The sequence below is a fragment of the Pipra filicauda genome, unplaced genomic scaffold (genome assembly GCF_003945595.2).
Source record: "Pipra filicauda isolate LSUMZ 115617 unplaced genomic scaffold, ASM394559v2 scaffold603_size272528_pilon, whole genome shotgun sequence".
NCBI lineage: Eukaryota > Metazoa > Chordata > Aves > Passeriformes > Pipridae > Pipra > Pipra filicauda.
This window is the reverse complement of record NW_024104758.1, coordinates 101,124-128,814: the sequence shown is the minus strand read 5'-3', so window position 1 is coordinate 128,814 and position 27,691 is coordinate 101,124. Positions and strand designations below refer to the sequence as shown.

At 51.0% G+C, this 27,691-nt stretch overlaps 1 long non-coding RNA gene across 2 annotated transcripts; it reads right to left on the bottom strand.

Moving 5' to 3' along the window:
* Positions 1 to 514: 514 nt before the first annotated feature.
* LOC113984337 lies at positions 515 to 27,691 on the bottom strand. 2 transcript variants are annotated; one of them, XR_005566054.1, is made up of 3 exons: positions 27,627 to 27,691; positions 10,056 to 10,125; positions 515 to 537 (listed from the first exon to the last, which is right to left on the bottom strand). It is a non-coding gene; the product is annotated as an uncharacterized LOC113984337 (long non-coding RNA). The 2 variants fall into 2 exon arrangements; XR_003539468.2 differs by lacking the exons at positions 515 to 537; positions 10,056 to 10,125; positions 27,627 to 27,691 and adding exons at positions 7,832 to 7,989; positions 9,253 to 9,334.

Sequence of the window (27,691 nt, the reverse complement as noted above, 5' to 3'; positions counted from 1 at the left end):
TCTTTTATCACAAAGTTCAGGCTAACACTCAAATTACACCCCCAAGTAACCTGCAGGGGAGCATTTAAAGTTCATGGTTCACAGGGGTCATCCAGACACATCTCCCTTGAAAATCAGGTTTCAGTGCAGCAGAGCTGGGCCTGAACCAGCACAAACAGAGCAGAGTCTCCTGCCTTCATCCCAGCATTTGCATAAGAGATCTCTTCCTTCACCTCTGCAAACAGGGGACGATGGCAATTTGTTATGTGCATGAAAATCATAACAACCCTTTTCCCTGCCATCAGGATTGTATTAGGAAGCTCTGTGTTCCCAAAGGGAAGATTAAAGTGCAAGTCTAATAGCGTGAATTGTTCTTCAGCAGAGCGCTCTGCTGCAGCTTGGAACTAAATATTCCCAGCAGAAAACATCCAAAAGAACCAGGGAGAGCAGCTCCTTTCCTGATCCTCTTCTGGGGGAAGGAAGGAGAAAGCTGCATCTTCTGTTTTGTTGATGAGTTTTCTTGAACACTGGAGAGGGTTGAATCTGTAGGGGGGTGACCTGTTGCATGGGGTAAGAGGACAGAGCCAGGTCTGAGATGGCATTTTTGGGGTCCCTGGGAGCACCATCTGCCCTGTCAACTGCCCAGGAAAGCAGCAAAGGCAATGCTCCATGCCAGGGGTCATTCAGAAATAATAATAATAATAATAATAATAATAATAATAATAATAATAATAATAATAATAATAATAATAATAATAATAATAATAATAATGTTAAGAACAGATGGCCAGGCCTGGGCAGCAACACAGCAGCCACCCCAGCCCTGCAGCTCCCAGGAGGTGCTGGGTGAGCTCCTCTGGAGCATCCCGGATGTGCCTGCTGGGACAGGCAAAGATTTGTGTCTGTAAAGATGTTCTGAATCCAGAAATGATCCCAGGCACAAATACAGCTCCTGCTGGCTCTGCTCAGAGCACAACCTCACCCAAAGCAGCCCTGTGTTCACTGCAGCCTCTGCTCCTCAGCTGGACCCTTTGCACAGCCCCCTGAACTGGAGGAGACAAGGGTGAGACACGGGGAAGGTGGGAATGATCCATCCCAGCCCCCACAGAGGGCTTGGGGGGATAAAGGACTGGGACAGAACACTTTGTTAGGAAAATTTAGATGGGCCCAGAGAGGCAGAGCCCACCCAAGTGATGATGTGGTGAACATTACACAGCCACCAAACACAGCAGGATTTCCAATTTCCCTAAGAAGTCCAAGCACTTTGCCTAAAGGAGCTCCAGGAGAACTGGAGAGGGACTATGGACAAGGGCCTGGAGAGACAGGACACAGGGAATGGCTTCCCACTGCCAGAGGGCAGGGTTAGATGGGATATTGGGAAGGAATTGCTGGCTGGGAGGGTGGGCAGGCCCTGGAATAGAATTCCCAGAGAAGCTGTGGCTGCCCCTGGATCCCTGGAAGTGTCCAAGGCCAGGTTGGAGCAGCCTGGGCTGGTGGAAGGTGTCCCTGCCCAGGGCTGTGCCAGGGGGTCCCTGTGCTCACAGAGCTGTTCCTGGGTCATCTCCCACCCCCTCCCTCTCCCCAGCACAGCCAGGGTTCAATGACAGGCACAGTCAGGGCCCACAGAGAGACCCCCCAGGGGCTGAGGTCAATCCATCCTCGTCCCTTGGCACAGCTGCATCCAACCCCAGGGAACACCTGGGCACTGCCCACAGAGAGCTAATACCCCTGGAAATGACTGAAACCTGGGCTCACCTTCTCCTCTCAGCTCTGAAGCTCCTCCTTTGTTTTGCTGGGAGATGAATCACACAACCTTTTGCTGACTCTGCTGTTGCACTTCCCACCAAGCCCAAAACCAACACCTTGAGTTTGCTGTGAAAATCCCCAGAGAGTCCAGGAGGCCCAAGAACACACAGCTCTGCCACGCCAGGCTGCACACCACGGGCTGACTGACAGCTCCTGTGCCAACAGGTCCCATTTTCAGGATAAATTATAGATATACACTATGAAACCTGATGTGCTGTTGGAATGTGCTGCATTACTTCTGATTCTTTAAGCAAAATAGGTTTTTGCCTTCTTCCTCAGCTCTTTTTATATTTTCAAGAGTTGCTTTCCCTGTACTGGACCACTTCCACTTTTAATCTTAATTAGCAGAGAAACCAAACTCCTGTCAGACTTGGTGCTGCTTCATTATGGAGCTGAGAATTCATTGGGAATATTTGTGTAACACCAGAACCACTTATTTTTCTTTTTTTTTTCCTACCACTACCAAAAAAAGATGGAAAGGAACAGAAAATGAGAATTGCAGACACCTGGCAAAGAAGGGCTGGAAGCTGCCGTGGAGCCATGGATGGCTGGTGCACAGCTCAGCTCCTCTGCAGAGTTTGAACACTCTCAGACCTTTTTCAGCTCGTATTCCCATAAAAGACAGGCATAAAGAGGCAGGGAGATGGCAGCAGTGCTCCCAGCAGGATTCAGAGGGCAGAGAGCCCAGTACGGAGAGAGCGATTAAAGGGCCAATTAACACCCGAGCAATCCATCTCCTGAGCAGCCCAAAGGATGCTGCTCAAAGGGAACTGTATTGACTCAGCTTTTTCCCGGCTGATTTATTTTGCAGAGAAAATAAGGTACATCTGTTTTTTCCTCCCCGATTTACCCTCTTTGTATCGTGTGGCAGCTTATTGACCGGCTCCCTATTACTGTGTCCACTTAAAGCACAAAGTTACACCAACCACCAATGCAGCATTTTTCCTCCTGAAAATACTTCATGTGTAAGTATTTATATAGGCAGGAACTGCAGAGGCACCAGCAGCAGGATGGGCTTTGCTGCCCTGTCCCCCTGGCCTGGCCAGCAGAGCAGACCTGGATGTGGGAAGGGCTGGGGGGGAGAGGTGGAACTTCTACCAACAGTTGGGAGGTGACCTGGGAAGGCATCAAAGTGGTCAGAGCAAGAGTGAGGAGTGTTTTCATATCTTAAATGACACAATCACAGAATACTTGGGGTGGGAAGGGACCTCAAAGCCCACCCAGTGCCACCCCCTGCCATGGGCAGGGACACCTCCCACCAGCCCAGGTTGCTCCAAGCTGGCCTGGGACACTTCCAGGGATCCAGGGGCAGCCACAGCTTCTTTGGGCAACCTGGGCCAGTGTATTCATATTTCCATCTTTAGTTTTGGGTGTTTATCTCCAGTGGCCTGAAGATCCAAAGGTAATCACCTCCCTTTCTGGTATATTTCTAAATAAACGTTGCTTTTCTTTGTATCTTTAAACTTTAACTTGTTAAACCCATGGGTGTTCTCTCAGTGCCAGACCTTGACTGGGACACCCACCACGACCAGATGAAAACATATCCTACACATGTCTAAGAAAAATAACAACCTAAAAATGGGTCTAAAGAATAGGAAGAGGGAGAGCAAATAAATGAGAAAATCACTTAATCAAACTCAGGGCAATAAAACGAATATTTCCCCTAAAAGAGGTCATTAATACTTTGCTGCACAATTTGATTGAAATCAGGGACATGTCACGTTTAAAAATTTAGCAAAAAATATCTAAAACTACTGGGGAGAGGAGTCTGCCTTCCAGACACTCCCCAAAGCACCAGACACTGGGATTAAAAGGGATAAAACCTCCCAAACCTCGGGTAAAAGCTCCCTCCTGCTCAGCACCTGCAGGTCCTGGTGAGCCCTGGGCTGGGGCCGAGGGCCCTGCACGGCTCATCCTCCTCTCCTGAGCTGCAGCAGGGACAGAACCCCTGGACCTTCCACCCGAGAGCAGCTTTGCAGAGCAGGAGGCCGTGGGTCAGCCCCTCAGCTAACTGCTCTGAGCAACTCTGCAAAACACTCACAGGGAATTCACACGGATCGACCCGGGGCTGTGGTGTCGGGGTGGATCTAATCAGGACTGGATTGCATAAATATTCTAATCAGGGCTCTCATCCTGCCCCCCTCCTCACAGGCAGGGATGAAGCTCTGCTTTCCTCAGGAAATTATTCTTGATGTTTATTCATGATGCTGCTCTGCTGGGGGAGCTGTGAGGCTCAGGGTGATCCCTGTGCCAGACAGGATGGGTGCCTGGCACTGGGGAGAGATGCAGGGAAGGGATGCCAAGGGAGCAGGGCTGGGATTGATTTACTAAAATTACACATCCAACCCCGGGGCAGGATGCAACGTGATACAGTTCAGAGACTCACAGGAGTGATGCCGTCAAACCCCAGACTGTTTGGGTTGGAAGGACCTCAAAGCCCACCCAGTGCCACCCCTGCCATGGGCAGGGACACCTTCCACTGGCCCAGGTTGCTCCAACCTGGCCTTGGACACTTCCAGGGATCCAGGGGCAGCCACAGCTTCTCTGGGCAACCTGTACCAGGGCCTCCCCACCCTCCCAGCCAGGAATTCCTTCCCAGTATCCCATCTAAACCACTTTGAAGCCATTCCCTGTGTCCTGTCCCTCCATGCCTTGTCCCCAGTCCCTCTCCAGCTCTCCTGGAGCCCCTTTAGGCCCTGCCAGGGGCTCTCAGCTCTCCCTGGAGCCTTCTCTTCTCCAGGGGAACCCCCCCAGCTCTCCCAGCCTGGCTCCATGTCAGAGGGGCTCCACCCTGGGAGCATGTCCATGGCCTCCTCTGGAGGTCCCTCCTTTAAGGAGTTTTATACAGCAAGCTGGGTTATGGGCACTTGACCTTTCTAATTTATCCAAGGGAAGAGGAAGAGCCACTTTCTCTGTGTTCTTCAGTGCCATCACAGGGAGGTGATTCTGGTAGTCTGGAGCTCTTTAATTTAGCTAAAAAAGTAATAATGAGAGCCAAAGGCTGCAAGGTGAAACTAAACAAATCTAGAGTAGGAATAAAGTTAATTAGGCAGTGAAGCCTCTAACCTAATGTGGAGCAGATTCTCTATCATTTGAAGACTTAATTAACTGATTATCCTTGAAGAGATGCCTGAGCTCAGAGGCTGCAGGTTTCAGGGGGGCCCTGGGTGGGGCCAGCACAGCCCCCCTGGGTGCCCCCCACCCTCAGGGGACCCTGTGCTGGGACTGGGAATTGGGCTCCGTTCTCCCCCCCCCCCAGTAAATTTGCCCTTGTTACTTTTCTGGGTGACACAGGGAAGTTCAGGCTGAGGTTTTGCAGGTCTTTACAGACTGATTTGCAACTTTAGCCTGGAGAAAAGGAGGCTCAGGGGGGACCTTCTGGCTCTGCAACCCCCTGACAGGAGGGGGGAGCCGGGGGGGGGTCGGGCTCTGCTGCCAGGGAACAAGGGACAGGAGGAGAGGGAACGGCCTCCAGCTGTGCCAGGGGAGGCTCAGGTTGGACAGGAGGAGGAATTTCCTGCTGGAAAGGGTGGTGAGGCCTTGGCAGGGGCTGCCCAGGGAGGTTTGGAGTGCCCAGCCCTGGAGGTGTCCCAGGAAGGCCTGGCCGTGGCACTCAGTGCTCTGGGCTGGGGGACAAGGTGGGCATCGGGCACAGGGGGGATCCATGGGCTGGGAGGGCTTTTCCAGCCTCAGGGATTTCACAAAGTCACATTTAAAAGCAGGTCTCAGCCATCCAAACCATTTATGTGCCATTCCTGCCTGGAGCTGCATCCAAAGGACCTCCAGCAGCCTCGGATTGCTCAGTGCTGTGGTGAAGGTCACGACATCCCCCCATGCAGGGACCAGACTCTGTGCCCTGTGCAGCTTGTCCCAGCTCTGGGCAGCAGGTGAGATGCCAGGTAGGCAGGAGGATGTCCTCTGCAGGCATCCTCTCCATCCTCAGCACAGGGATAACTCATCCCACACTCATTTTGCCAAGCTCTGACAGCTGCCAGGGACACAGATCTCTCACACAGCCCATGGCCACCCCAGCTTCCCAAAATAGCCCAGGGAGCTACAAACCTGGAACAGGGAGAGCTCCCAAAAGCAGAAATGTTTCAGAAATGCAGAAATGCAAAAACCAGAGCAGCCTGACAGAGTTCCTGTCCCAGAGGCGCTGTGTGGGACCACACTGCACATTCTCTGGGAGAAGAGGCACAGGAAGAGGCAATGAGGCACCCAGGGAGAGCTCACCTTGGCAGCAGAGCAGGGTGGGCCCTTCTCCCTCCCCTCTTTCCAACGACAGAGGAGCCCTCGGGCACCCTGAGCATCCCCTCAGGATCAGTGGGATTGAAGGCCCTGTGGAGAGTCCCCCCTGCTCTGATGGACCAACAGCTCTGGCACAGGTGGGGGAGTTTATGGAAGGGGATTACAAGAGAGCTGGAGAGGGACTTGGACAAGGCATGGAGGGACAGGACACAGGAATGGCTTCCCACTGCCAGAGGGCAGGGATAGATGGGAGATTGGGAAGGAATTGCTGGCTGGGAGGGTGGGGAGGCCCTGGCCCAGGTTGCCCAGAGAAGCTGTGGCTGCCCCTGGATCCCTGGAAGTGTCCAAGGTCAGGCTGGACAGGGCTTGGAGCAACCTGGGCTGGTGGGAGGTGTCCCTGCCCATGGAGGAGGTGGAATGAGATGGGATTTAAGGTCCTTCCATCCCAAACCAGTCTGGGATTTGATGACTCACATTCCACCAGGAGCTCTGTTGCTTCCTGCTCCAAAAACATCCTTTCCCTGCTGGGCTTTGCTGCCTCTGCCATTCCCAGGCTGCTCCTCCCCAGCCCTGCTCGTGCTGCATCACCCACCCAGCTCAGCTCCTGCCCACAGTTCTCCCAGTGCTGCTGTGGTTGCTGCTCACTGTTACCCACCCCTCAGGCTGTCTGATGGTGCTGCTCCCCCTTGCCAGCTCTGCCAGCCCTCCTGCCAGCTCTGCCAGCCTTCCTGCCAGCCTTCCTGCCAGCCCTGAACTGATCCTGCTCCTCTTTGGGTCTCTTTTCCGCAGCACTCAGGGCTGGGATTCCTCTAAGTGCCTCTGCACAGGTGAACTCCCTCCCTGTTACTGCAGCTCAATCCCTGCTAAGTTGCTTCAAGATCATGAAGAACTTCACTGGGGCTGAGAATAATCAAAAAATGCCACGTAGGAAACTCCCGAGAGGACGATGAGAAAACTGCAGCCCCAACAGGGTCCTGATCAAAGCCTGGAAATTCGAAAGCATTTGACACACTGGAACTGCACTTTTATGCTGCTGGCAGGTAATAGCTGCCTGCTCAGGCTGAAAAATGCTTGAAGAAAACACATTTTCCAGAATTTACAGACATTCTCTCTTAGAGGAGTTCCATGAATAAGCACCTACTCTGAAAACATAATTACCAGAAGTAGGGCAAGGGGAGGAGGAGCGGCCCAAGGTCCCCCCAAGGGTCACAACCCATATTCCTGGGTTTATATATAGACGTCCTAAATAGCAAAGAGAATTAAGCTCCATTTGTCCTTCCCCACAGCCCGGCTGGGGGGGCCACGGCCACGGAACAGCAGGAAAATTGGACCCTCAGCTCTCCTGTGGAACCGGATCCCACGTAACACTAATTAATCTCAGATTTGACTTTGGAAATAACTTCCCTCTTGCCTTGTAGCATCCCTCCCAGGAGCTGTTCCTGAGCCCTGTTCCCTCTCCCAGTCGCTGGTTCATTATCCATTGGTGCAGTGTTCCTGTGCCATCAGCACAAGCATTTAAGCCAATTTACTTGGCTCAAGGAAAAATTATATTTACTTCGTATCTGCTTTCGTGGACATGCCGTGAAATGACTCGAGCCGAGACTTTGTTAGGAAAAATTTCCTCCCAAATCCAAGTTTGTCAATAAAAAGCTGTTTCTAACTGGCCTCTCACAGCGGCACCTCCAGAGATCCGTCAGGAATCGCTGCCTCCCTGGGCTTTCCAAAGGACTTCCCTCTAATAAAAAGGGAACTTATTGACAAGCTTTCTTGGCTGTTCTTTCCAAAGCTTTTGTGAAGATATAATTGTCAAGAAGGTATAGATTTATTTGGCATCCCCAGCCAGGCCTGAGAGATTACAGCTGCACCTTTCTGTCAAACACAGTCCTTCAGCCAAACTGGTCTGAAATTGGGGGTGATGTTTATATGGAAAACTGCAGGAGACAGCATTTCCAGGGCCTTCTCACCGAGGGGGAGAGGAAAAAAGAAGAAAGAAAATTTATGTTTAGAGTCAGAAAGAAGACAAAAAAAAAATCTTCTTTTCCTTGGAAAGTTGTGTAGGATCAGAAAGACCTGACTAACCAGACATGTCTGGTGGTAAAACACTGGCACAGGTTGCCCAGACAAGCTGTGGCTGCCCCATCCCTGGGGGTGTTCAAGGACAGGTTGGATGGGGCTTGGAGCAACCTGGTGGGTGGAATGAGGTGAGTTTTAAGGTCCCTTCCAGCCCCAACCATTCTGGGATTTATGATCTCCGCGGGCTTCATTTTTCTGATTTTCTTTTCCCAAACCTACTCAGCCTTTCTGATGCCCAAGGGCACAGGGTTCCACAGGTTCCACACATGCATTAGGTAAAGGACAGTTCCACTGAAAAAGAACAAGTTCTAAAATGTGCTCCTCTGACTAAAGGGAGAGCTTGGCCCTGCCAGGATGGGGCTGCAGTCCCGCTGTGTCGGGGGTGTCCCAGTGAAATCCAAAGTATTGCCTTTGTTTCCACATCTATCAGTATTTTGATTAGTGCTACAGGCGTGCCATCTTTATCTCCACCCACAAATATCCCTATTTTTAGTATATTTTTAGTGCCAGCTCATTGCAGCTGCTCCAGCAGCGCTGGGACCACAGTGACCCCCCAGAGGTGGTGGGTTATGGACATCCTTAGACTTGAAGAAAAAACTAACTGAACAATCCCATGGTTTAGACCATGGAATGGTCCCATTGAGTTCTCAGCCTCAGCACCTGATCCAGCAGAGGTCCAAGGACTCGGGTGAGGGGTGGAATCAGCACCATCACACCCATCCAAGCACAGTCCACCTCAGGAACCCTCACACACCTACAAATGCCACTAAAATGGTGAAGTTGGGGGGGAATCCCCCCGGATCACAGATGTACATCCTGCAGCAGTTCTTTTTAAAGTCATATTCAGGATTTGCATATAAAAGCAACATTGATTTGGGTACCCCCTGGGAACCTTTCAGAGAGCTCAGAACATCTTTGTGCTCTGCCTCTGCCTGAGCTGGAGAAACCTGCAGTTCAGCCACTTTTAGTGAATCCACAAAACCTGGTGTAAGTGGGAAAGAAGGAATCCCATCCCCTGCCTCCCTTGCTCTCCAACTGATTTTTCTGTCATTTTTTTAAGCACTACCCCAGGCAGTTCCCTGCAAACCCAATCCTGCACAAAAGCTGCTTGAAATTCGTTGCTATTCCTGAGGAATTGTGCAGCACCTGGAGGCCTGGGAATTTGAAGCATCTGAGGTATTTGTTGTGAGAAGAAATGCAGAGCACTTGCAGCTCCTGCAGCACGGCCATGGCTGGCTGCTCCTGGGGCAGGATCTGCTCCTTCCCTGCTCCAGCACTGGAAGTTCCAGCACGTTAATTGTGACCTTGCTCGTTGCCTCACAAAGGCCTGGGGGCACAGCCTGAATACATCACACACTGTTAGAAATAAGGATATTTTTAATGGGTTTGTGTGTCCATATCCAGCTCCACTGGAAAGGGAAGTGCATGGATCACCCCCAGCTGGGTGGGGGAGAAGGCAGAGTGGTTGGGATGGGTGGGATCACTCAGCTTTGGTTGGGTTGGTTGTATCAGGTCAGTTCAGCTTCTTGACCTGAGCATCCCCTCAAGAGATGCTTTATAGAGAGATGGGTTATATATATATCTATCTATCTAAAATATAAGATCCTTTATGTGCTGTATAAGGGACACTGATTCTGTGATTCCAGGTGTAGGTTCCAACCACACATCCCTGAGCTTTGAGGAGTCCAAGTGAACTGTGCTCTTCTAAAACGAGGCAGATAAATCAGACACAGGTCATAAAGTGAGCACCAATTTCTTAAAGACTGATCCTAATCTCAAGCAGTAAAGTAATAAAAGGTTTTTTTTCCATCTCTGCGTAAAAGAATATTTTTTAAAAAAAATCAAAGATTTCTCATAAAACAGAAGAATGATAATGGTGAAACAGTAAAATGTCTAAGGATTTTATCTTGCAGGTCAGAAAGAAACACTGGGAACACTGTGCTACTCACCTTTGGTTCCAGATGTGCAGCTGTGTGACATCCTGGGGGAACAACAGAGGGGACAGCACTAGGATGGCACCTGGGGACAGGGCAGAGAAGATGGAGCCTTTATTCAGGAGCAGGACCAGCACTTCCTTCCCATGACCAGAGGACACTGAAGGACACTGAGAGCTGGAGTGTCTGTTGTGCACCCTCAGCACCTCCAGAACCCTCCAGGCTGGAGAAGGGAAGGATCCAGGGTGACCTATTGTGGCTTTCCAGGACCTGAAGGGAACCTACAGGAAAGATGGAGACTTTATACGAGGAGTCTGGAGGGACAGGACACAGGGAATGGCTTCCCACTGCCAGAGGGCAGGGAGAGATGGGAGATTGGGAAAGAATTCCTGGCTGGGAGGGTGGGCAGGCCCTGGCCCAGGTTGCCCAGAGAAGCTGTGGCTGCCCCTGGATCCCTGGAAGTGTCCAAGGCCAGGCTGGAGCAACCTGGGCTGGTGGAAGGTGTCCCTGCCCATGGCAGGGGTGGCACTGGATGGGCTTTGAGGTCCCTTCCCACCCAACCCATTCCATGATATTGCTCAATTTTCCCTCTGGAAGGACACTGCTTTTCCGGCCAGCTCTGGAGGATTGTCCTGAGGGTCAGTGGAGTGACTCTCTGAGCCCAGGAGCCCCTTGAGCCCCTGCTGAGTTCAGTGTCTCCTCCCTCAGAGCTGTGTGGCAGTGCAGGCTCAGCCTCCTGTGCTGGGCTCAGCCCGCCCGTGTCCTGGCTGAGCAGTGTCCCTGCAGCAGGGCAGGGAAAACCAGAGACTGGGGCATTTATCACTTCAAATTAATCCTCCAAGTGAAAATGCCTCTGCTTCCCAATTAGGCTGCTGTGAGCAATGGAAACAAAGGAAAATTGCTCACCCTAATGAGTCCCTTTGCAGAGCTTTTCGCGAGGTCATCCCTCATCCCCAGCTCACCAGGGCTGATCCTCTGGCACTGACAGGGGGGATGCACAGGGAAAGCTCCCCTGCTCCCCCCAGGGCAGCCCACCCTGCCTCAGGCTCTCCCAGACTGGTGGGAGCAGTGCCAGGGCTGGCAGGGGGGTGTGAGCACCCACTGGGCAGAGGGAGCCACTGACTCATCCTTTCCCTGCTCAACAGCCCAAATCAGAGCTGGAAAATGAAAAACAAACGTGAGGAAGTTGTTATTTAGAAAGTGTCACACTTCTGGTGATCCTTGTGCAAAGCATTCTTCAAAGTTAGTTCTTCTTTGAAGAAAAAAGCTTAAGAACTTCTCTATTCTATCGCTGTCATATTTTACAGATGTTAGGAAGTTTGAATTAGGCAGACTTTTAAACCTTCATAGTGTCTAAAAACATGGAGTAAAACCTGTGTAATAGCCTATTCCTAAGACTCAAGTTCACCTAACTGCTTAACTACATCTTTACTTCACATCCAGCCCCCCATCCAGCCCCCCATGCCAAACCTAAATGCTTTAAACACTCTTTCAGATTCTGTGGGACTTAGAAAAGCAATTGCAAGTTGTGCTGGACAGGAATAAACCCAGGTACTCATGGGAAACTAAAAATGCAGGTAAGTGCATTATCAGACAGAGGGCATGAACCTCTAAAAATGCAAGGAAAGATATTTTAACGCCATCATTCTGGAGCCCATTAAAATGCAGGTGCAGCACCCCTGTTTTCCTGGCCCTACAGACTGGCTCACACCCCAGCTCCAGTTCTCTTCAGCTCATTAAATAAAAAGGAAGTTTGTTGTCATCTTGCCTCGTAAACGACTTGAACATTCATAATTGGGAAAAAAAACTTACAGCAGCTTCCATTTCCATTCCTACTTCTTCCACGAGAAAAAGAATTAAACCATTGCTCACTGTTGCCTTCCAGAAGCTGGTTCCTAATTCCACTGTCAGCTCTGCCAGGGGAGCTCATTTCTCGTGCCCAGCATGAGTGTGACCATGTTTAATTGGAGATCAATCCAGTCAGCACTAAAACATGCAAAAGGCTCTCAGGACCCCCACCCTGCACAGTTATTCCACGCAACAAACACAAACACAGAGTCCAGAGCTGTGACAAAGCAGACTCAGAGTCACAGAATCAACTAGGTTGGAAAAGACCTCTGAGATTGAGCCAACCAGTTGTCCAAGCTGGTTCTGGGGGGTCTTGGAGGGGGCTGGGAGCTGCAGCTGGGAAACTCTGCACTTAAATTCCCAAATACAATGCTCCCCAGGGAATATTTTTTGTTTTCTCCACTGAGGTGGCTGGTCCTGTCACACCTTCAGGGTAGTTTGACATCACTTCACCCAGCCAAGGTGTTTTGGGCAGCAGGTACGAGCTGTCTGCTGGCAAAGGAGCTGCCTGGGCTTGAGAAAGGTTCTGAATATCAGAAGCTGCTGCAGCCTCAGCCAACACTTCATTAGCAGGAGACTAATCAGTGATGTCCTAATCAATTCAATTATCAGAGCAGGAATTTGCAGAAGCCCCTCAGGAGTATTTGCACACCCAGAGAGCCCCAGTGGGGAGGGAGATCCAAGCAGCCCATCTTTGCTGGGGTGGAGCTCTGGGACACGGCTGGCCTGACACCTCAGATGATGGATTCAGTCACCTTTGAACCCGGGGGAACTTGGGGAATCAGCCCCAATACAGCCCAGGAGAGATGTGAGACCAAAGATACTTTGCTTCCCTACATCTGCTTCCCAAACCCAGCTTCTCAGCTTTGGGTCTCAGGTCAAAAAAGGCTCATTTTCCAATCAAAATCTGACTTTGATTCATGAGAAATTCCAGGAGGAAATCCCTTCAGCCCATGGAGGTGACCAGAGACCCTCCAATGTAGTTGTTTAGCTGGAGGGAACAGGTGTCGGGTCTCAAAAACCCTCCAGAAACAGGAGCAGGTTCACAGGGTGTTATAAAAATGTCACTTAAACTCACTGTCACTGAAATCCGTTCCACTGTTGTTCCCTACACTGGAGACAGGGACTGGAGCCAGGAATAGGAACATCTCTGGAGCTGGAGAGGAGACAGTGCATGATCTCACTTGGAGAACGACCGAGAGCTGCACCAGGAGCTCTCCCATCAGCACCCCCAAAGAAAGGCAATCATCTCATCTCCTCCCCCACAACGTGTGGAAATTAATAAGGCTGTAATTCCATTGTTGAATTCCGATAATAACGTCTCAAACCACGAGAGTAAAGCAATTACAGAGTTGTATATTCCAAAATTACCCTCCTAACTGAGCCCTGCCTGACCCCCTCTCCAATTAGCTGCAGACACTGCGGGAGGAGGAGGCTCAGGGTGCAGATCTGTGGATCTCAGAGCTCTCTGACTCCACACACAGCTTTCTGAGGAGCTGATCCATTATTCATTTCAGTCCCTCTAGCTGGGGGCTGAACTGGGAGAATCGGAGGATTTCTGGGAGGACTTTGCAGCACCAGGGCATCGTGTTCCCAACAGGTCATGGAAAACCCTTAGGAAGTTCAGTCTCACCCCACTGTGTTTTAAGACACACAGGAGCTGTGAGAAGAGTCACCATCACCACCCTCTTCCCCCTGAAAATTAACAAACAGCCCCGGCAGCAAAACCTGCATCCCCCGAGCCATCTCCTCTGCAAACCTTCCCTGTTCTCCACAGGGTGGACAGGCACAAGGACTCCCCTCCAGAGCAGCCCCAGCAGAGGAAGCTGGTCCCCACTCCTGCTGCTGGAAGATGTGTTGGCTCCTGGCCCGGAGCCCAAAGCAACACGAAGCATCATCCACTTGCAACACACTTCCCAGCACAACAGTCCCAGACTGGTTTGGGTTGGAAGGGACCTCAAAGCCCACCCAGTGCCACCCCTGCCATGGGCAGGGACACCTTCCACCAGCCCAGGTTGCTCCAAGCCCTGTCCAACCTGGCCTGGGACACTTCCAGGGATCCAGGGGCAGCCACAGCTGCTCTGGGTGACACACCAGAGGATTTAAGTGGAGGCTCCTGGGGAGCACAAGGGTTTCATCTCTGCTGGGTGGTGCCCTCTGTCCCTACTTTCTCCATGGCAACAGGAGCAGGATGGATCCAGCAGCAGAAGACAGCAGTAGCTCAACATGCACTCCCAAAGCCCCTCTGTGCCCTGGGTGCCCCCTGCCCCTCTGCCCCCAGCTGAGGCTCAGAGCAGACACTGCTCACACAGAGCCCTCACGGGGTGGCTCAGGCTGCCAAAACACTGAGACCTGCCCACAGCCCTGGTGGGGATGGGAAACAGGTCCAAGCCCCTGCCCAACCCCATCAGCACCAGAGAGCATCACCCACCTCCTGCAGCACATCCCAGAGCCAGGAACCCCCGGGCACAAACACCAGCTGGGCCTGTCCCTGCTCTCCTTGTGTATCAACATTTCCCTCTTTAAACACTTCCACAAAAATTCTGTCCAATCTCAGCCACTGTCTGATGATTTCTTGCTACACACAAAGTATAAAATATTCCAAAGACACGGAAACCATGCAGAATTCTGGGGGTGTATTTCAATTTTAAGAGCCTGGTGCCATTGGCTAAGCAGATGCAGGATGTATTCACTGCAGGGCTTCACTCTGACACACAATCTCTTTAAAATCCTGAGGGAGTCCCATTTTAATTTACAGAAATTTAATGACAGTATTACTTGGGAAATTAGAGTTAACTTTTTAATGCCGTGTATTCCTCCATCTGACAAGGAGGAAGTGTGCTTGCAATAATAATCATTTAATAGGGACATGTGGGTAAATAGCAAAGAATTTGTAGCAGTTTATTCATGATATACTCACAAAACAGTTCAATCACCTTTTTTATCTCATCTGAATTTCCAGTGCATTTCAGCAGCCTGACATGGTAGAATGGCCAACCAAAGCATTTGCAGCCCTGCCATTCCTCATTTAAATGAGGAGCTTCATTCCAGTTCCCAGGACCACAAAAAGTAGTTGAAGACCTCTGGGAAGGGCCTGAACCCAGCCCAGTGAGGAGCATCTCGGATAGCACCTCACTGAGTGAATCTCCAAGGAAAAAAGAGGTGCTTGGAGTTGCCAAAAGGCAAAGATTCTTCTCCATGCCCACTTTGAGGATCAGCACTTCTGGGATGTTCCGTCTCCAAGCCCTGTTCAGCCCCACATCCATCACCTGTGACTCCAACAACCACATCTCTCCCATTTCTTTCCTCTCCGTACTGAGAGCTCATGTGGAAGCACCTTCTGAGCTCCTGCAGGTTTCCAGGCCTCCATCCCTCACACAAATATCAGATATTTATCTGCTCAGGAGGCATTTCCCCCTTGGGCTGTGTTCAAACACCCATATTTTCCCAATAAGCTCATCCCATGATCTGATCCATGCCCATGATCCATGTCCAGCTCTCCCTCTGACCTGGCCCCAGTCTGAGTTACAGTTTGATCATGTGCAGGTAAATCCCAGCTGTTCCCTTCAGCCCAGGCAGCCCATGAGCAGCCCAGCAGAGCCAAGGCATCACCTAACCCAGGGCATCCACTTGGGAATGTCCTCTGGCCTTTCCAGAGACCAGAAATTTGAGGAATTCAAATCTAATCCTGAGCATGAAGCACTTTCCCTGTGGTCGCAGCACCCAGAGGAGCTGACCCTGTGATTTGGGGCCTCAGCAGTGCAGGATGTGCTCCTGTTTGGAGGGTCCCATCCACCCAGAGGAGCTGACCCTGTGATTTGGGGCCTCAGCAGTGCAGGATGTGCTCCTGTTTGGAGGGTCCCATCCACCCAGAGGAGCTGACCCTGTGATTTGGGGCCTCAGCAGTGCAGGATGTGCTCCTGTTTGGAGGGTCCCATCCACACACTTGGCTCACAGACAGCAGAGCTGCACCAGAGACAGCGTGCTCCATAAATATTCCGTAGAATCCCAGACTGGTTTGGGTTGGAAGGGACCTTGAAGCCCATCTCATCCCACCCCCTGCCATGGGCAGGGACACCTTCCACCAGCCCAGCTGGTTCAACCTTTCATCCTTAAGTTTTCCTCCCTGGTTTAGTCCCTGCCTGTGGCTGAACTTGTGCCAGCTGCAATCCCCTCGGGCTCGTGCAGCATCCCACCCCTTCATCCCAATCCATGGGGAAGGGTGGAACTGCAGGAGCAACCCCTACAGAGCCTCCACTTCCCCCAAATATTTGATGTTTTAGGAAAAATCCCAGAGACAGCCAAGATATAATATATTTAAATGGAATCCAAAGGTTTGAACAAGTGTATTTTTAGCAAAGCCAAGTTGTGGTTTGAAATTTCAATTTCAAGGGAAATCCTGCACAAAGCAAGGAATGAGGGGAGGAATATAAATCACAAAGGAAAGCTGCCTTTCAGGAGTTTCCTACTAGACAAATAATTTGGGGGAAAATTGGGTGGTATCAAAACATCAGGAACTGTTTCCATTTCAGTGTTGTTTTAACTTATACAACCAGTGGTATTTAATAAAGAATTATTGCAGTATAATGAAATTAAACAGCTCATTTGGCACAGAATGGTCTGAGTGAAGACACAACACTGAAAAGGTTTTAAAATGGAACATCAGAAATTCCCTCCCAAGAAGTTTGTGTCCTGTTTTCCATGGATAACTTCCCCCTGCCCCCAGCCTGCTCCTGCTGGCAGAGCTGTGACATCAGCAGCCTCAAAGTACTCATGAACAAAAGCAAAGCAAACGAAATGTTCTCTTTCTAGAACCTTCTGATCTCTAGAATTGCCCACAGATATTCCATGTTTGGACCCCCCTGTGCTGGCACAGGTAAAGCACCAGCACAAACTGGGAGAAGCTCCGAGTGTTTGTAACCAAACTCTCTCCTGGCCCAGGGGATTATTTTTATTTCATTCTTGAGATGTCAAATCCGAACATCCCTCATCATTACCACTCATCTCCTCTGCTTCCTGGTTTTATTTTGACTTTCTTTAGAAGAGACAGTTATTTCCAAGGCACCCTCATTCCTGCTCTAAAGGTGGGCAGTGCCAGGAGAGGAGCTCCCAGGGGCCCTTCCTGCTCCCTTTGCCCCCCTGCAGAGCATCAATGAGTCTATTCAGGGCCTCCCCTTCCTGAGGGAGGGGAAAGGAAAGCCTTAAGGCTTGTAATACTCATTTGAAAGCCTTCTTCAACAGCCAGTGACCTAAATAGAGCTGAATTTCCTGGATTTATCCTGATGCTGCTGCTCCCCAGAGATGTGTGAGCAGAGATTTGGGTCTTGCTTGTCCTTGTGATAACAGGAGGGAGTTCAAAGGCACCGACTGAAGTGATGCACGAAGACAAAACTGTGGTTTAGGAGTCCTTAAAAAATTAATTACAGCTCTCCCTTTAGCCAACATCTCTGCTGAGGATCCCTGGAATGCTGAGGGGCCATTTCCTGCTGCCACTGCAAGTGCAGGAGAGGGAGCATTGCTCACACTGACCCGGCCCTGGGAGCAGAGCTGGGACCACTCCTGGGAATCAAACACGTCCCAGGCTCATCTCATTTGCTTTTTGGGAAGAAAAGGAGTGGGAGGAAATCGGGGCTGCAGCTGGTGACAGCTCCCAGAGGAGCAGCTGATGGAATGAGCTCCGACTGCGCCCCGAGCTGGGCTGATCCCTGGGAATCCTGCCATCAGCTCCTTGGGGGAAAATTCACTTCATTCATTACTGGCACCACATCAGCTGCCTCCACACCCACCCTGGATGTGTTTGCCCTGACTCCTGACAAGGGCAGCCTCCCTGCCAAGGCCGGGGATGACACGAGGCAACAAGGAACTGATGGGAAAACCCTCTCCTTCCCTTCAGCTGTTGGGATTGCAGAGAGCAGCAACTGTGAACCCCCAGGCACCCAACAAGGGATAAAAGCAACCAAAAATCACTTCTCACTTTCACCCCCCAGCTCTGGTGGAGAATCAGCTGCGAATGGTGTGAGAACAAGCCCTGGTAACAGGGGCTGTGTCTCCTGAGAGCCCTGTCCTGCAGCCTGGGCTTTGTCAGGAGGAAACTCTCCCTGCAGGAGGGTGAAAAAACTGTGCAAAGGAGACAAGAACACCCTCCAGTGCCTAAAGGGGGAGAGGGACCCTGGCCAAGGGCCTGGAGGGCCAGGACAAGGGGGAATGGCTTCCCAGTGCCAGAGGGCAGTTAGAGACACAACATCCCTGTTCAGTCCACACTCAACAGGAACACATGGACAGCTCTCAGAAGAAGACACTGGTCACCCACTGGTCATCATGAGCAGAAGGGAAATATGGACAAGTGAGACATTCTATCCACTCCCTCTTATAGCTTTCCAATAGGGAAACTTTCCTGTGGGAATCATCACAACCAAATAAAGCAGCTGTTTGGTGCATTCCCATTGCAATTCCCAAGGCAATTAACAGCAACACCGTTTACTGGGGGCCCAGTTAAATCACTGATCCTTAAAACCTTTGAACAGAGAAGTCCTAAGACAGGCTTTTGCTTTATCCTCCAGTGAGCTGGAGACGTGTCCCTCTCTTCTCTGCCAGGAAAGGGCTCAAAGAACAGCAGAGCCAACACATTTTGCCTTAAAATCACCACATCAGGGAATGTAAGTCTTGGAAAAACCTCTGGCTGAGGGAGCCCTTCTCTGTCTGGTGCTCCCTGACCCTTGCCTTTGCATTTTCCCGTGGAGAATCTCATGCCAACCAAGGGTTAATGCACATTCCTACCTGTTTATGCTGCTGAACTGTGTCAGAACAGAGGAAGATTTGGAATGTATTAAGAAGCTGACTATAATAGATGTTATTGCTGCACTTGTGAATGCTCTATTGTGGGGAAGACACATGGAGGCACTCACAGCACCCAGAGCTCTGGGAGGAAACACAAGGCAGAGTCCCCACGTTGGTGGCAATTCCAGCCATAACTGATGCCTTCCCACAGGTTCTGACTGTGCCCAGGGGAGGTAAATGATGGTGGAGCAAGGCTCTGGAACAGTGATGTAAAGATGAGACTTTTTCAAGTTATGTTTGCTTTTAGAAGAACAATAGTCTCATCTGCCACATTTGGAACACAAAAATATCATCCTGGTTGAAGTTTTCCACGTTGAACTTCCCCGTGTGAGTTGTTTTAGGAAACAAATGGGTTTTCCTACCCACACATACCTAAGTTTTCAGTGCAGCCCCTTGAAATATAGTGATCTGCTGCCAGAGGGCTGAATTTTAAATAGAATTAGACAGAATCACTAAGGTTGGAAAACACTTCCATGATCACAGAGTCCCCCCTGTGCCCAATGCCCACCTTGCCCCCCAGCCCAGAGCACTGAGTGCCACGGCCAGTTGTTCCTTGGACACCTCCAAGGATGGGGAATTCACTAAAGGCTCCTGAATGTCCGAATGGAAACTGTTCCATGCCTTGCTCAGGCACCTTGAACATCCTTCATCCCTGGGAGAAAAGCTTCCCACAAAACTTGACCCCCCAGGGCTCTGAGATGGCTCCAGGTCTCCCTGCATTGAAGTTTGGAGTTGGCAAAGGGTGGCAAGTGTTACATTTTCAGTGGCTCCCACACTGCACCAGGAGGAGAAGCAAAGGATAAGTGAGAATAAATTAAAACATTCTTGCCAATATACTGAAATAAATTGTAAAGAAAATGTTTCCACATCTGGTTATAACCCACCCGAGGGACTAATTTGACAGATGACTGTGGAGAAGAGGAGGTGAGGAACATCTCCCTACATCTGCCTGAACTACTATTCCTAAAGCCTGGGAAGTTTTTGCCTTCTGCTCATCCATAACCCAGGGCAAGGACATGACAAAACCAGTCCCTCCTGGCTCATATACCAGGCACAAAGATGTGCCTTTCCCCTCGCAGCAGCATTTTCATTCAGCACACATTCCCAGTGCTTGGAGAGAGGAGCCAGCCCTGTCCCTCTGCCCACCAGTGCTCTTCCAGAGAGAACGAGCTCCAGGCCGATTAAGCGGTCACACAACGTCCTGCACGAGTTTGCAGCAGAACTGGCGAGTGAATTCTAATTCTCTGAAGCTGCTCTGCTGCCTGAACTCCCAATTTAGTAACTTGCTGCTGCTTAAAATGCTTAATACATTATTAAGAGCTCCTTGGGGTTCTGGAGAGCACCGAAACCCGGGTGCCCAGGGAGGAGCTGAAGGTCCTGCTCTGCCCACTCAGGGAAACCAAGAACTCCTGAACTCAGCCAGCCTTCCCCCAGCACCTGCCCTGCCGTGGCAAAACACAAACTGACTGCAAAGAGAACTCCAGCCTTGTAAAAATACACCACAGAGCATCCACTGCTCTGCTGCCTTCACCTGGGGATGTGGCACTTGGGGACAGGGTGGCCTGGGCAGTGCTGGGGGATGGTTGGACTCCGTGGTCCCTGAGGGCTTTCCCAACCTCACTGATTCCAAGATTCTGTTATTTCCTGATGCATTACTGACCTGTCCATGCACTGCTGGCACCTCTGGAGCCAGTGTCCCTGCTGCCACCAGTGTCCCTGCTGCCACCAGCCTGCCAGGGCTTCCCACCCACACTGGGTCCCTGAGGGCCCCCCAGCAGCACGGAGGGGTGAGAGCCCATCTCCCATGGGACACATGGGGACATCAGGCTGCCCAGGCCCCAGAGCAGCCCCTCTGCAGAGTGTGGCACAGCCCAGGTGACACTTGGCCTCCAGCACTGTCACCTCCATCCAGCACCCCCGTGGGGTGTGCCCACCCACTCCATCTCCTTCCCCACACCTCAGCAAGTCCCTCAGCAGTCCCACACCTTCACCTGTCCAGAGCTTCCCAGCCTGAGGAGATCTCCAGCCACCCCCCTGGAGAGGACCCCCAGTGCCACAGTGGGAACTCACCGCTCAAAACCACCTCAGAAAGCTCAGATTTGGTCAGTTGATGCAGCTCATCCCTCCCCACCCACTGCAGAGCTCCTGCAGCCCCCGGGGAACCAGAGCAATGTTTAATTTGTTCGAGGTCATCAGTGCTTTGATAATGAAGCTCCAGTGCCTTTTAAAAATAGAATTTAAAACAATCCAGCCTGACCTCGCTGATAAACTCTGAACCAAGCAAGAGCTCGAGTTAATTATTCTTTGGAACGCAGATTTTCTGCGTGTGCTTTGAACTATCTCTGCCATCCCCACACAAATCTTTGATAATATTAATGAGCTCCAGAATCTGCTGAGGAATCGGTTGGTTGTGTCAAAATACACGTGGTGGGGAAAACTATGTGGAAGTGACAAAGGAGGAGAGCAGCTGATATCTCCCTGCCAGTACCAAGGGCCTTAAATCGAGTTCCAAGGAGATCCTCAGAAGTTGTACAGCCTAAAATGCAAATCAGTGACTGCTGAACTGTAAACTGGTCTAAGGTTTAAGGTAAATTCCAGAATATCTGGGCTTGTAACATGGATCCTTTGTGCCTGTGCTGGATGCTTCCCCAGCTGGTAATTTATAGAATTGTTGAGGTTGGAAAAGACCTCCAAGCTCAGCAAGTCCAACTGTCCCCCCGTTCACCCCTGAACCGTGTCCCCAAGGGCCACATCCAGGGCTTTGGGAACACCTCCAGGGGTGGGGACTCCAGCCCTGCCCTGGGCAGCTGTGCCAGGGCTGGACAGCCCTTCTTGTGAAGAAATCTTTGCTAATATTTCATATAATGGAATCATGGAATGGTTTGGGTTGGAAGGGACCTCAAAGCCCACCCAGTGCCACCCCTGCCATGGGCAGGAACATCTTCCACCAGCCCAGGTTGCTCCATCCTGGCCTTGGACACTTCCAGGGATCCAGGGGCAGCCACAGCTCCTCTGGGCAACCTGGGCCAGGGCCTCCCACCCTCCCAGCCAGCAATTCCTTCCCCCTGGCACAACCTGAGGCCGTTTGAAGCCTGTTCTGAGTATTTCCTCTTTTGTGAACAATACTTTTAACTAACATAGCTTTCAAGACTTTTCACTACAAAAGGGTGTTCCAGGAGCAAAAAGCTTTCCACAAATCCCACAAAGGAAGCAAACTTTTTTTTTTCCTTGGTGACTTTGAGACTTCCACTTTGCTTTTGGAGAACTAAAACATCAGTGAAATTTAAGATTTCCCCCTTCCCTTCTCCTTTCACTACTGAACTCCACCTTTTCTCCAGCCTTTGAAAGCAAAATCCCGGGTTTTATTCAGTTGCTGTGTGGTGTAAATCCCACATTCCCAAAATTCTGAAGGTACACTCTAGCCAGAGGCCTGGAACACCTCCCAACATCATCCTGCCTAATCCACTTTCTGCAAAAACAATCCCATGCTCTAAAAACCTCTGGAAGCAACTCCCCAGGGTTCCTCAAAGCCATGCCACCACTCCAAAAATTCACCGGGAAAAATGATCCTGACCTTTCCTGGTCTGTAATTCTTTCTAAACCTCCCATTATTAGTGCTGTTTTTTTTAATTCTGCAGGACCCTTATAATTTTTATTCTTTTTTGCAGTTTAGTTCTCCAAATTAGATGCAGCATGTTAAGATTAACTACATCAGACCCCCTAATGATATGCAAATCCTCAGAGCTCTCTCCTATTAATATCTCCCGGAATATTGATTATTTGGGGCTGATATTTACTGAGATCTATAATTGTCCAATTGTTTCCATCACCCTGCTGAGCTGAGTTAGAGACAGACAGGACCACCCAGAGCAAGGTATGGAACTTCTGCCCTGGCATCAGGTGGGAAACGTCCTCCTAAATCATTTTATACAGTTGGAATCCCAGAATCCCTGAGGCTGGAAAAGCCCTCCCAGCCCATGGATCCCCCTGTGCCCGATGCCCACCTTGTCCCCCAGCCCAGAGCACTGAGTGCCACGGCCAGGACTTCCTGGGACACCTCCAGGGCTGGGCACTCCAAACCTCCCTGGGCAGTCAGATCCAATGCTTGACTGCAGAAATTCTGCAAGGAAGACAGAACCTCTGTCTGTGCTGATTTTCAGGAAAACAAGTTGCTTTTTCTGTGCTCAGGTCTCTTGAATTTGTGTGCAATAAAAAGGGACTGATCAATAGCTAAATTATTATCCTGAGCCATTTACATAATCTACCCATGCACTGTCTGTATTATGTATTTCTGATATTTTCAGGATAAACTTGTTTTAAGAATCTGTTAAAATATGAAAACGTGCTGGAGTAAATGTTGTTGCGTGATGCTTCCCATAAAAATTATGAAGATTTCCTGGGGGTTTTTTGCCTCATAAAACATCACAGATTGTTTGTAGCTGCCCATGAGGTGCCCACAGACACAGGGGAAGGACTGAGGTGTTCCTGGTCAGGCCAAGCCTGGCTGGACTCCAATCCAGCCCTTGGGAACATCCTTTCCCCCCCAGCGGGCTCCATCCTCCTCCCAAACCCTGAGGTTGGGACCACCAAGCCCTGAGTGTGGCTGGGGGCAAGCACAGCAACGAAAGCCCACATTTCCCACATGGAGTGAACAACCTGGCACAAGCCAAGCCCCTTCCCCAGGCTGGAAATCTGCCCCTTTCTGTGCCAGGACCCCCCAGTGCTGCCCCTGCAGGGCCCAGCCCAGCCCCGGGAGCCGCAGATGTTCCCTTCCCTTCCCTCCAGGAGGAATGCTGAGCCTGGAGTGCTGAGCCTGGAATGCTGAGCCTGGAGTGCTGAGCCTGGAATGCTGAGCCTGGACTGCTGAGCCTGGACTGCTGAGCCTGGAGAGCTGAGCCTGGAGTGCTGAGCCTGGAATGCTGAGCCTGGAATGCTGAGCCTGGAATGCTGAGCCTGGAATGCTGAGCCTGGAGTGCTGAGCCTGGAATGCTGAGCCTGGAATGCTGAGCCTGGAGTGCTGAGCCACGTGTTCCTCTCAGCTGCAGGGAGGCATGGAGATGAAGTTGTCAGGAAGGGAGGCAAAGGCTCCATGAGCAGATTTAAAAAGGGGAAACAACACAAAATGACAGCTGTGGAAGGGCTGGGCAAGCCCCCCCAGCTCCAACCACCCCCGAGGCCGTGGCTCCTCCAGCAGCACAGGAATGGCCCAGCCACTGCTGGACAACCCTGCTGGCAAACAGCCCTGTCTGTTCTTTTTCCATGGACAACTTAATGAGGAAAAAACGAGGGGAAAAGCACATTTTGAGATGAAGCACATTTCCCAAAAGTGTCCTCCTGTGCAAGATCCCCATGGAAGTGACCCAGAACGTGGAGCCTTCCCCTGCCACCCCCACCAAACACAACCCTGCCTTTGCAGTTCAGCACAGAGCCTCTCTGAGTCTCTCCCTAAGCAAGGAGCAGTTTGGGGGTTGGGGTTTGTTTGCCCTGCAGGTCTCAGAGGGTTGATTTTCTGTGGGGCCCCGGGAGGGTGACCCAGCCCAGGTGGGATGGAGCACTGGAGCAGCCCAGGGCTCTATGAAGTGGTCACTTAGTCTGAGAAGAAATCTCCTTCCGAAGAGATGGTTTGGTATTTTTCTTTAAAAAAAGCAGATCCAGGAGATCCCAGCACTCTGCTCCAGCAGTGGGAACAGGGAGGTTTCATTCTTGCCTTTTTCCTTATTTTCTGCACTTGCTCTGTCCCACTGGTGTACAGGCTCACTCTGATTTGGATGGGTGGGAATGCACAGCTCTGCCTGATTCAGACCCACCTTTTCCACATGAGATAACAGCAGAAGGCAGGACAGGCTGCTGAACTGCTCTTCCAGCTGAACACAGAGTGTCACATCAGGTCAGACATTATTTACTCATCCCCAAACCAGGCAAATACAAGAGTTGTGAAGCCACAGGAAGGCACTTGGCACTCCTGACATTTAAGAAGAGCAAAACAAATCTTGAACATCATGTTCCCAGTGACCCAGGTGTAAGTGCTGCAGACACAATACCCCTTCCCAAAGGAGCTCTGCTACAACCCAGTCACTATTTACTTTCATAAGTGCCCTTTCTCATACTCTTGATTTCTCTTTTCACCCCTAAATTAGTTTTCAGAAAACAAAACTTAATATAGACCACAAAGTAACTTATTCATAAATTTGCCCTCAGGAACTAGCCAGTGAGACAGAACATATTTAAACATATAAAAATATGTTAGAGCAGCTCAGAAGGTTGAGGTTTTTTTGAAATTTGTGTTGTTGGAGTCTCATCACTGATATTATCACTGCAATCCTGAGGGTTGGCTTTCTATCCATCACAGATCAATCACAGCCACATCAGCACATCACTGGGCTAATATTGAACATAGGAGAGAGATCTGTAGGGCCTTAGAAAATTTTTATCTGGGCAAACAATGTTTCTCCACAGAATGGCCTGGGTTGGAAGGGACCTTAAGGACCATCTCATTCCACCCCCTGCCATAGGCAGGAACACCTTCCACCAGCCCAGGTTGCTCCAACCTGGCCTTGGACACTTCCAGGGATCCAGGGGCAGCCACAGCTTCTCTGGGCAGCCTGGGCCAGGGCCTCCCACCCTCCCAGCCAGCAATTCCTTCCCAATATCCCATCTATCCCTGCCCTCCTGCACTTGTCTCTAAATCCTGGGCTTTGCCATGTGAGACAAACGGAGCTGCCTCCAGCTGGGAATCCAGCCAAGGTGAGGGGGCTCCCAGTGGGGACCAGGACATGCTTTGTGCTCTTTCCAGGTGCCACAACCGTGTCCCGCTGCCCAGGGCCAGCCTGGGCCCCTCTGTGTTTGTCTCAGGGTGTTTCCCACTCCCCTCCCTTGGGGCAGGAGCAGAGCAGGGGGGGTCGGGGAGCAGATAAATCCGAGCTGGCAGAGCTGGGGTGAGGAATGCCCTGGGAGCAGAAATCCATGGATACCCAGGCACTGGTGCCAAGGTCTCCATCAGGAGGGGGGATCTCAGCATTCCTCAGTGCTCCTCCCAGCCCGTGTGAGCAGAGACACATCCCAGCCACCCCCTGCCCTGCCAGGCTCTGACACCCCAGGGAACGATCCTGGAACGATCCAGGCTCTGCTCCAGCAGCCCCAGGAGTCACCCAGAGCCTCGTGCCCACGGGCTGGGCACTGCACACACCAACTCCCTGGCACAGCAGCTCTGGCTGTGCTGCTGATCCACAAAGCAAACGGGGGATGGGGATCTGTGCAGTGTCAGGGGCTGAACAGGGACAGCGTGGAGCTGAACAGCAAAATAACCCTCCCTGGCTGTGCTGGGCCAGGCAGCCAACCTGTCCCCCAGACCTGCAGCTGGGCTGGGACGTCCTCTGCAAACAGCAAATATACACAAGTGGTTTGATCCTCTCAAGTGTTACGTGATGTGGTAATTCAGGGTCAAAAGCTGCAAAAGGCAGTTTTCATCTCCAGTTTCTCTGGCACTTTCTCCACATAGAAACACAGAATCATTGGGGCTGGAAAAGAGCTCCAAGATCTCCAAGTCTGACCTTTGAGCAAACAGCACCATGTCCTTCTCCCTATGAATCTCCTCATTCACCCCCATCACAGGGTGCACTTGGAAGATTGTACAGCCAGAAAAGGGTTCAGTTTTTACTGAACACATTAGACAAAACCAGCAGCAATCTGCACACTGAATTCACTCAGAGCCAACAAAAGGAACCATCCTGTTCTCTGAGGACATAAAGGACAGATTAAATATGCTCCATTCCCATTCTTAACCCGTTTTGTTGCTTTCTTTAAATAAAAAATCCCTCTCTGCCCGCTGGCAGTCTGCTCCTAAACCCCTGCAATAATGCTTTAACAGCAGCATTTAACAGAGACCTTGCATGACACCCAGACTCTGGGTTTTCATTCCTTTTCCAACCTCATCTGCCCCAGATTTAAGCAGTTCCCTAAAGAACTTGAGAATTAATGCAGAGATGCAGTTTGGCTGGAGCTTCACAGTAATTCTGCTGATTTAACGTCCACAATTCCAGGGAATAAATGCCAGGGAGACCTGCAAGGGTGAGGATTTTCAGGCAGCTCCTGCAGTCCCTGCTAAGCTGCAGGAGTGGTTCATTCTGCCTGTGCAGGCAGAGCTTTTCAAACTGTGCCCGTGGACAGAGGGATGGAGGGAAGAGAGAGGAGCTGAAGGCATCGACTCCCTCTCCAAATTTCCATTGTGTGGAAATACAAAGAGTTTCTGGTCCTTGACACCAGGAAATGGCTCCATTGATCCCCAGAGCATTAAAAGAGACCACAGAGGGATGTTCTCCACAGACACCTCGTGGTAACAACCCCCCTCTCCAAATCTCTTGAGCATTATCCGAGTTAAAGCCTGGAACTGGGAGGTTTCACTCCCACAACAGGAATTGCTCCTAATGGATGCTTTGGAGTTCTGCTGATCGATACCAGCAGTACCTCCAGTGGCAGTTGTGCATCCCAGTCCCCATGACCAAGAAAAACAGGGATATTTTCCTCCCGGCTGGGCTGGTTCCAAGGCCCCCCAGGCAGATCAGAGCCCCACGGGAGATCATGGAATCCTGGAATGGTTTGGGTGGGAAAGGACCTCAAAGCCCCTCCAGTGCCACCCCTGCCATGGGCAGGGACACCTTCCACCAGCCCAGGTTGCTCCAACCTGCCCTTGGACACTTCCAGGGATCCAGGGGCAGCCACAGCTTCTCTGGGCAACCTGGGCCAGGGCCTCCCACCCTCCCAGCCAGCAATTCCTTCCCAATATCCCATCTAAACTGACCCTCTTTTAGTTTAAAGCCATTCCCCCTCGTGGTGTTTCCAAGTATAAAGCACCAGCTTTTGGAAGCACACGGAGCAACCCCCCAGGGCAGGAGCTGAGCTCACCTGCATTGGCCACGTGCTTCCAGGCAGGTGGGAGCCAGGGCTGCTCCACAGGGATGGGATCCTTG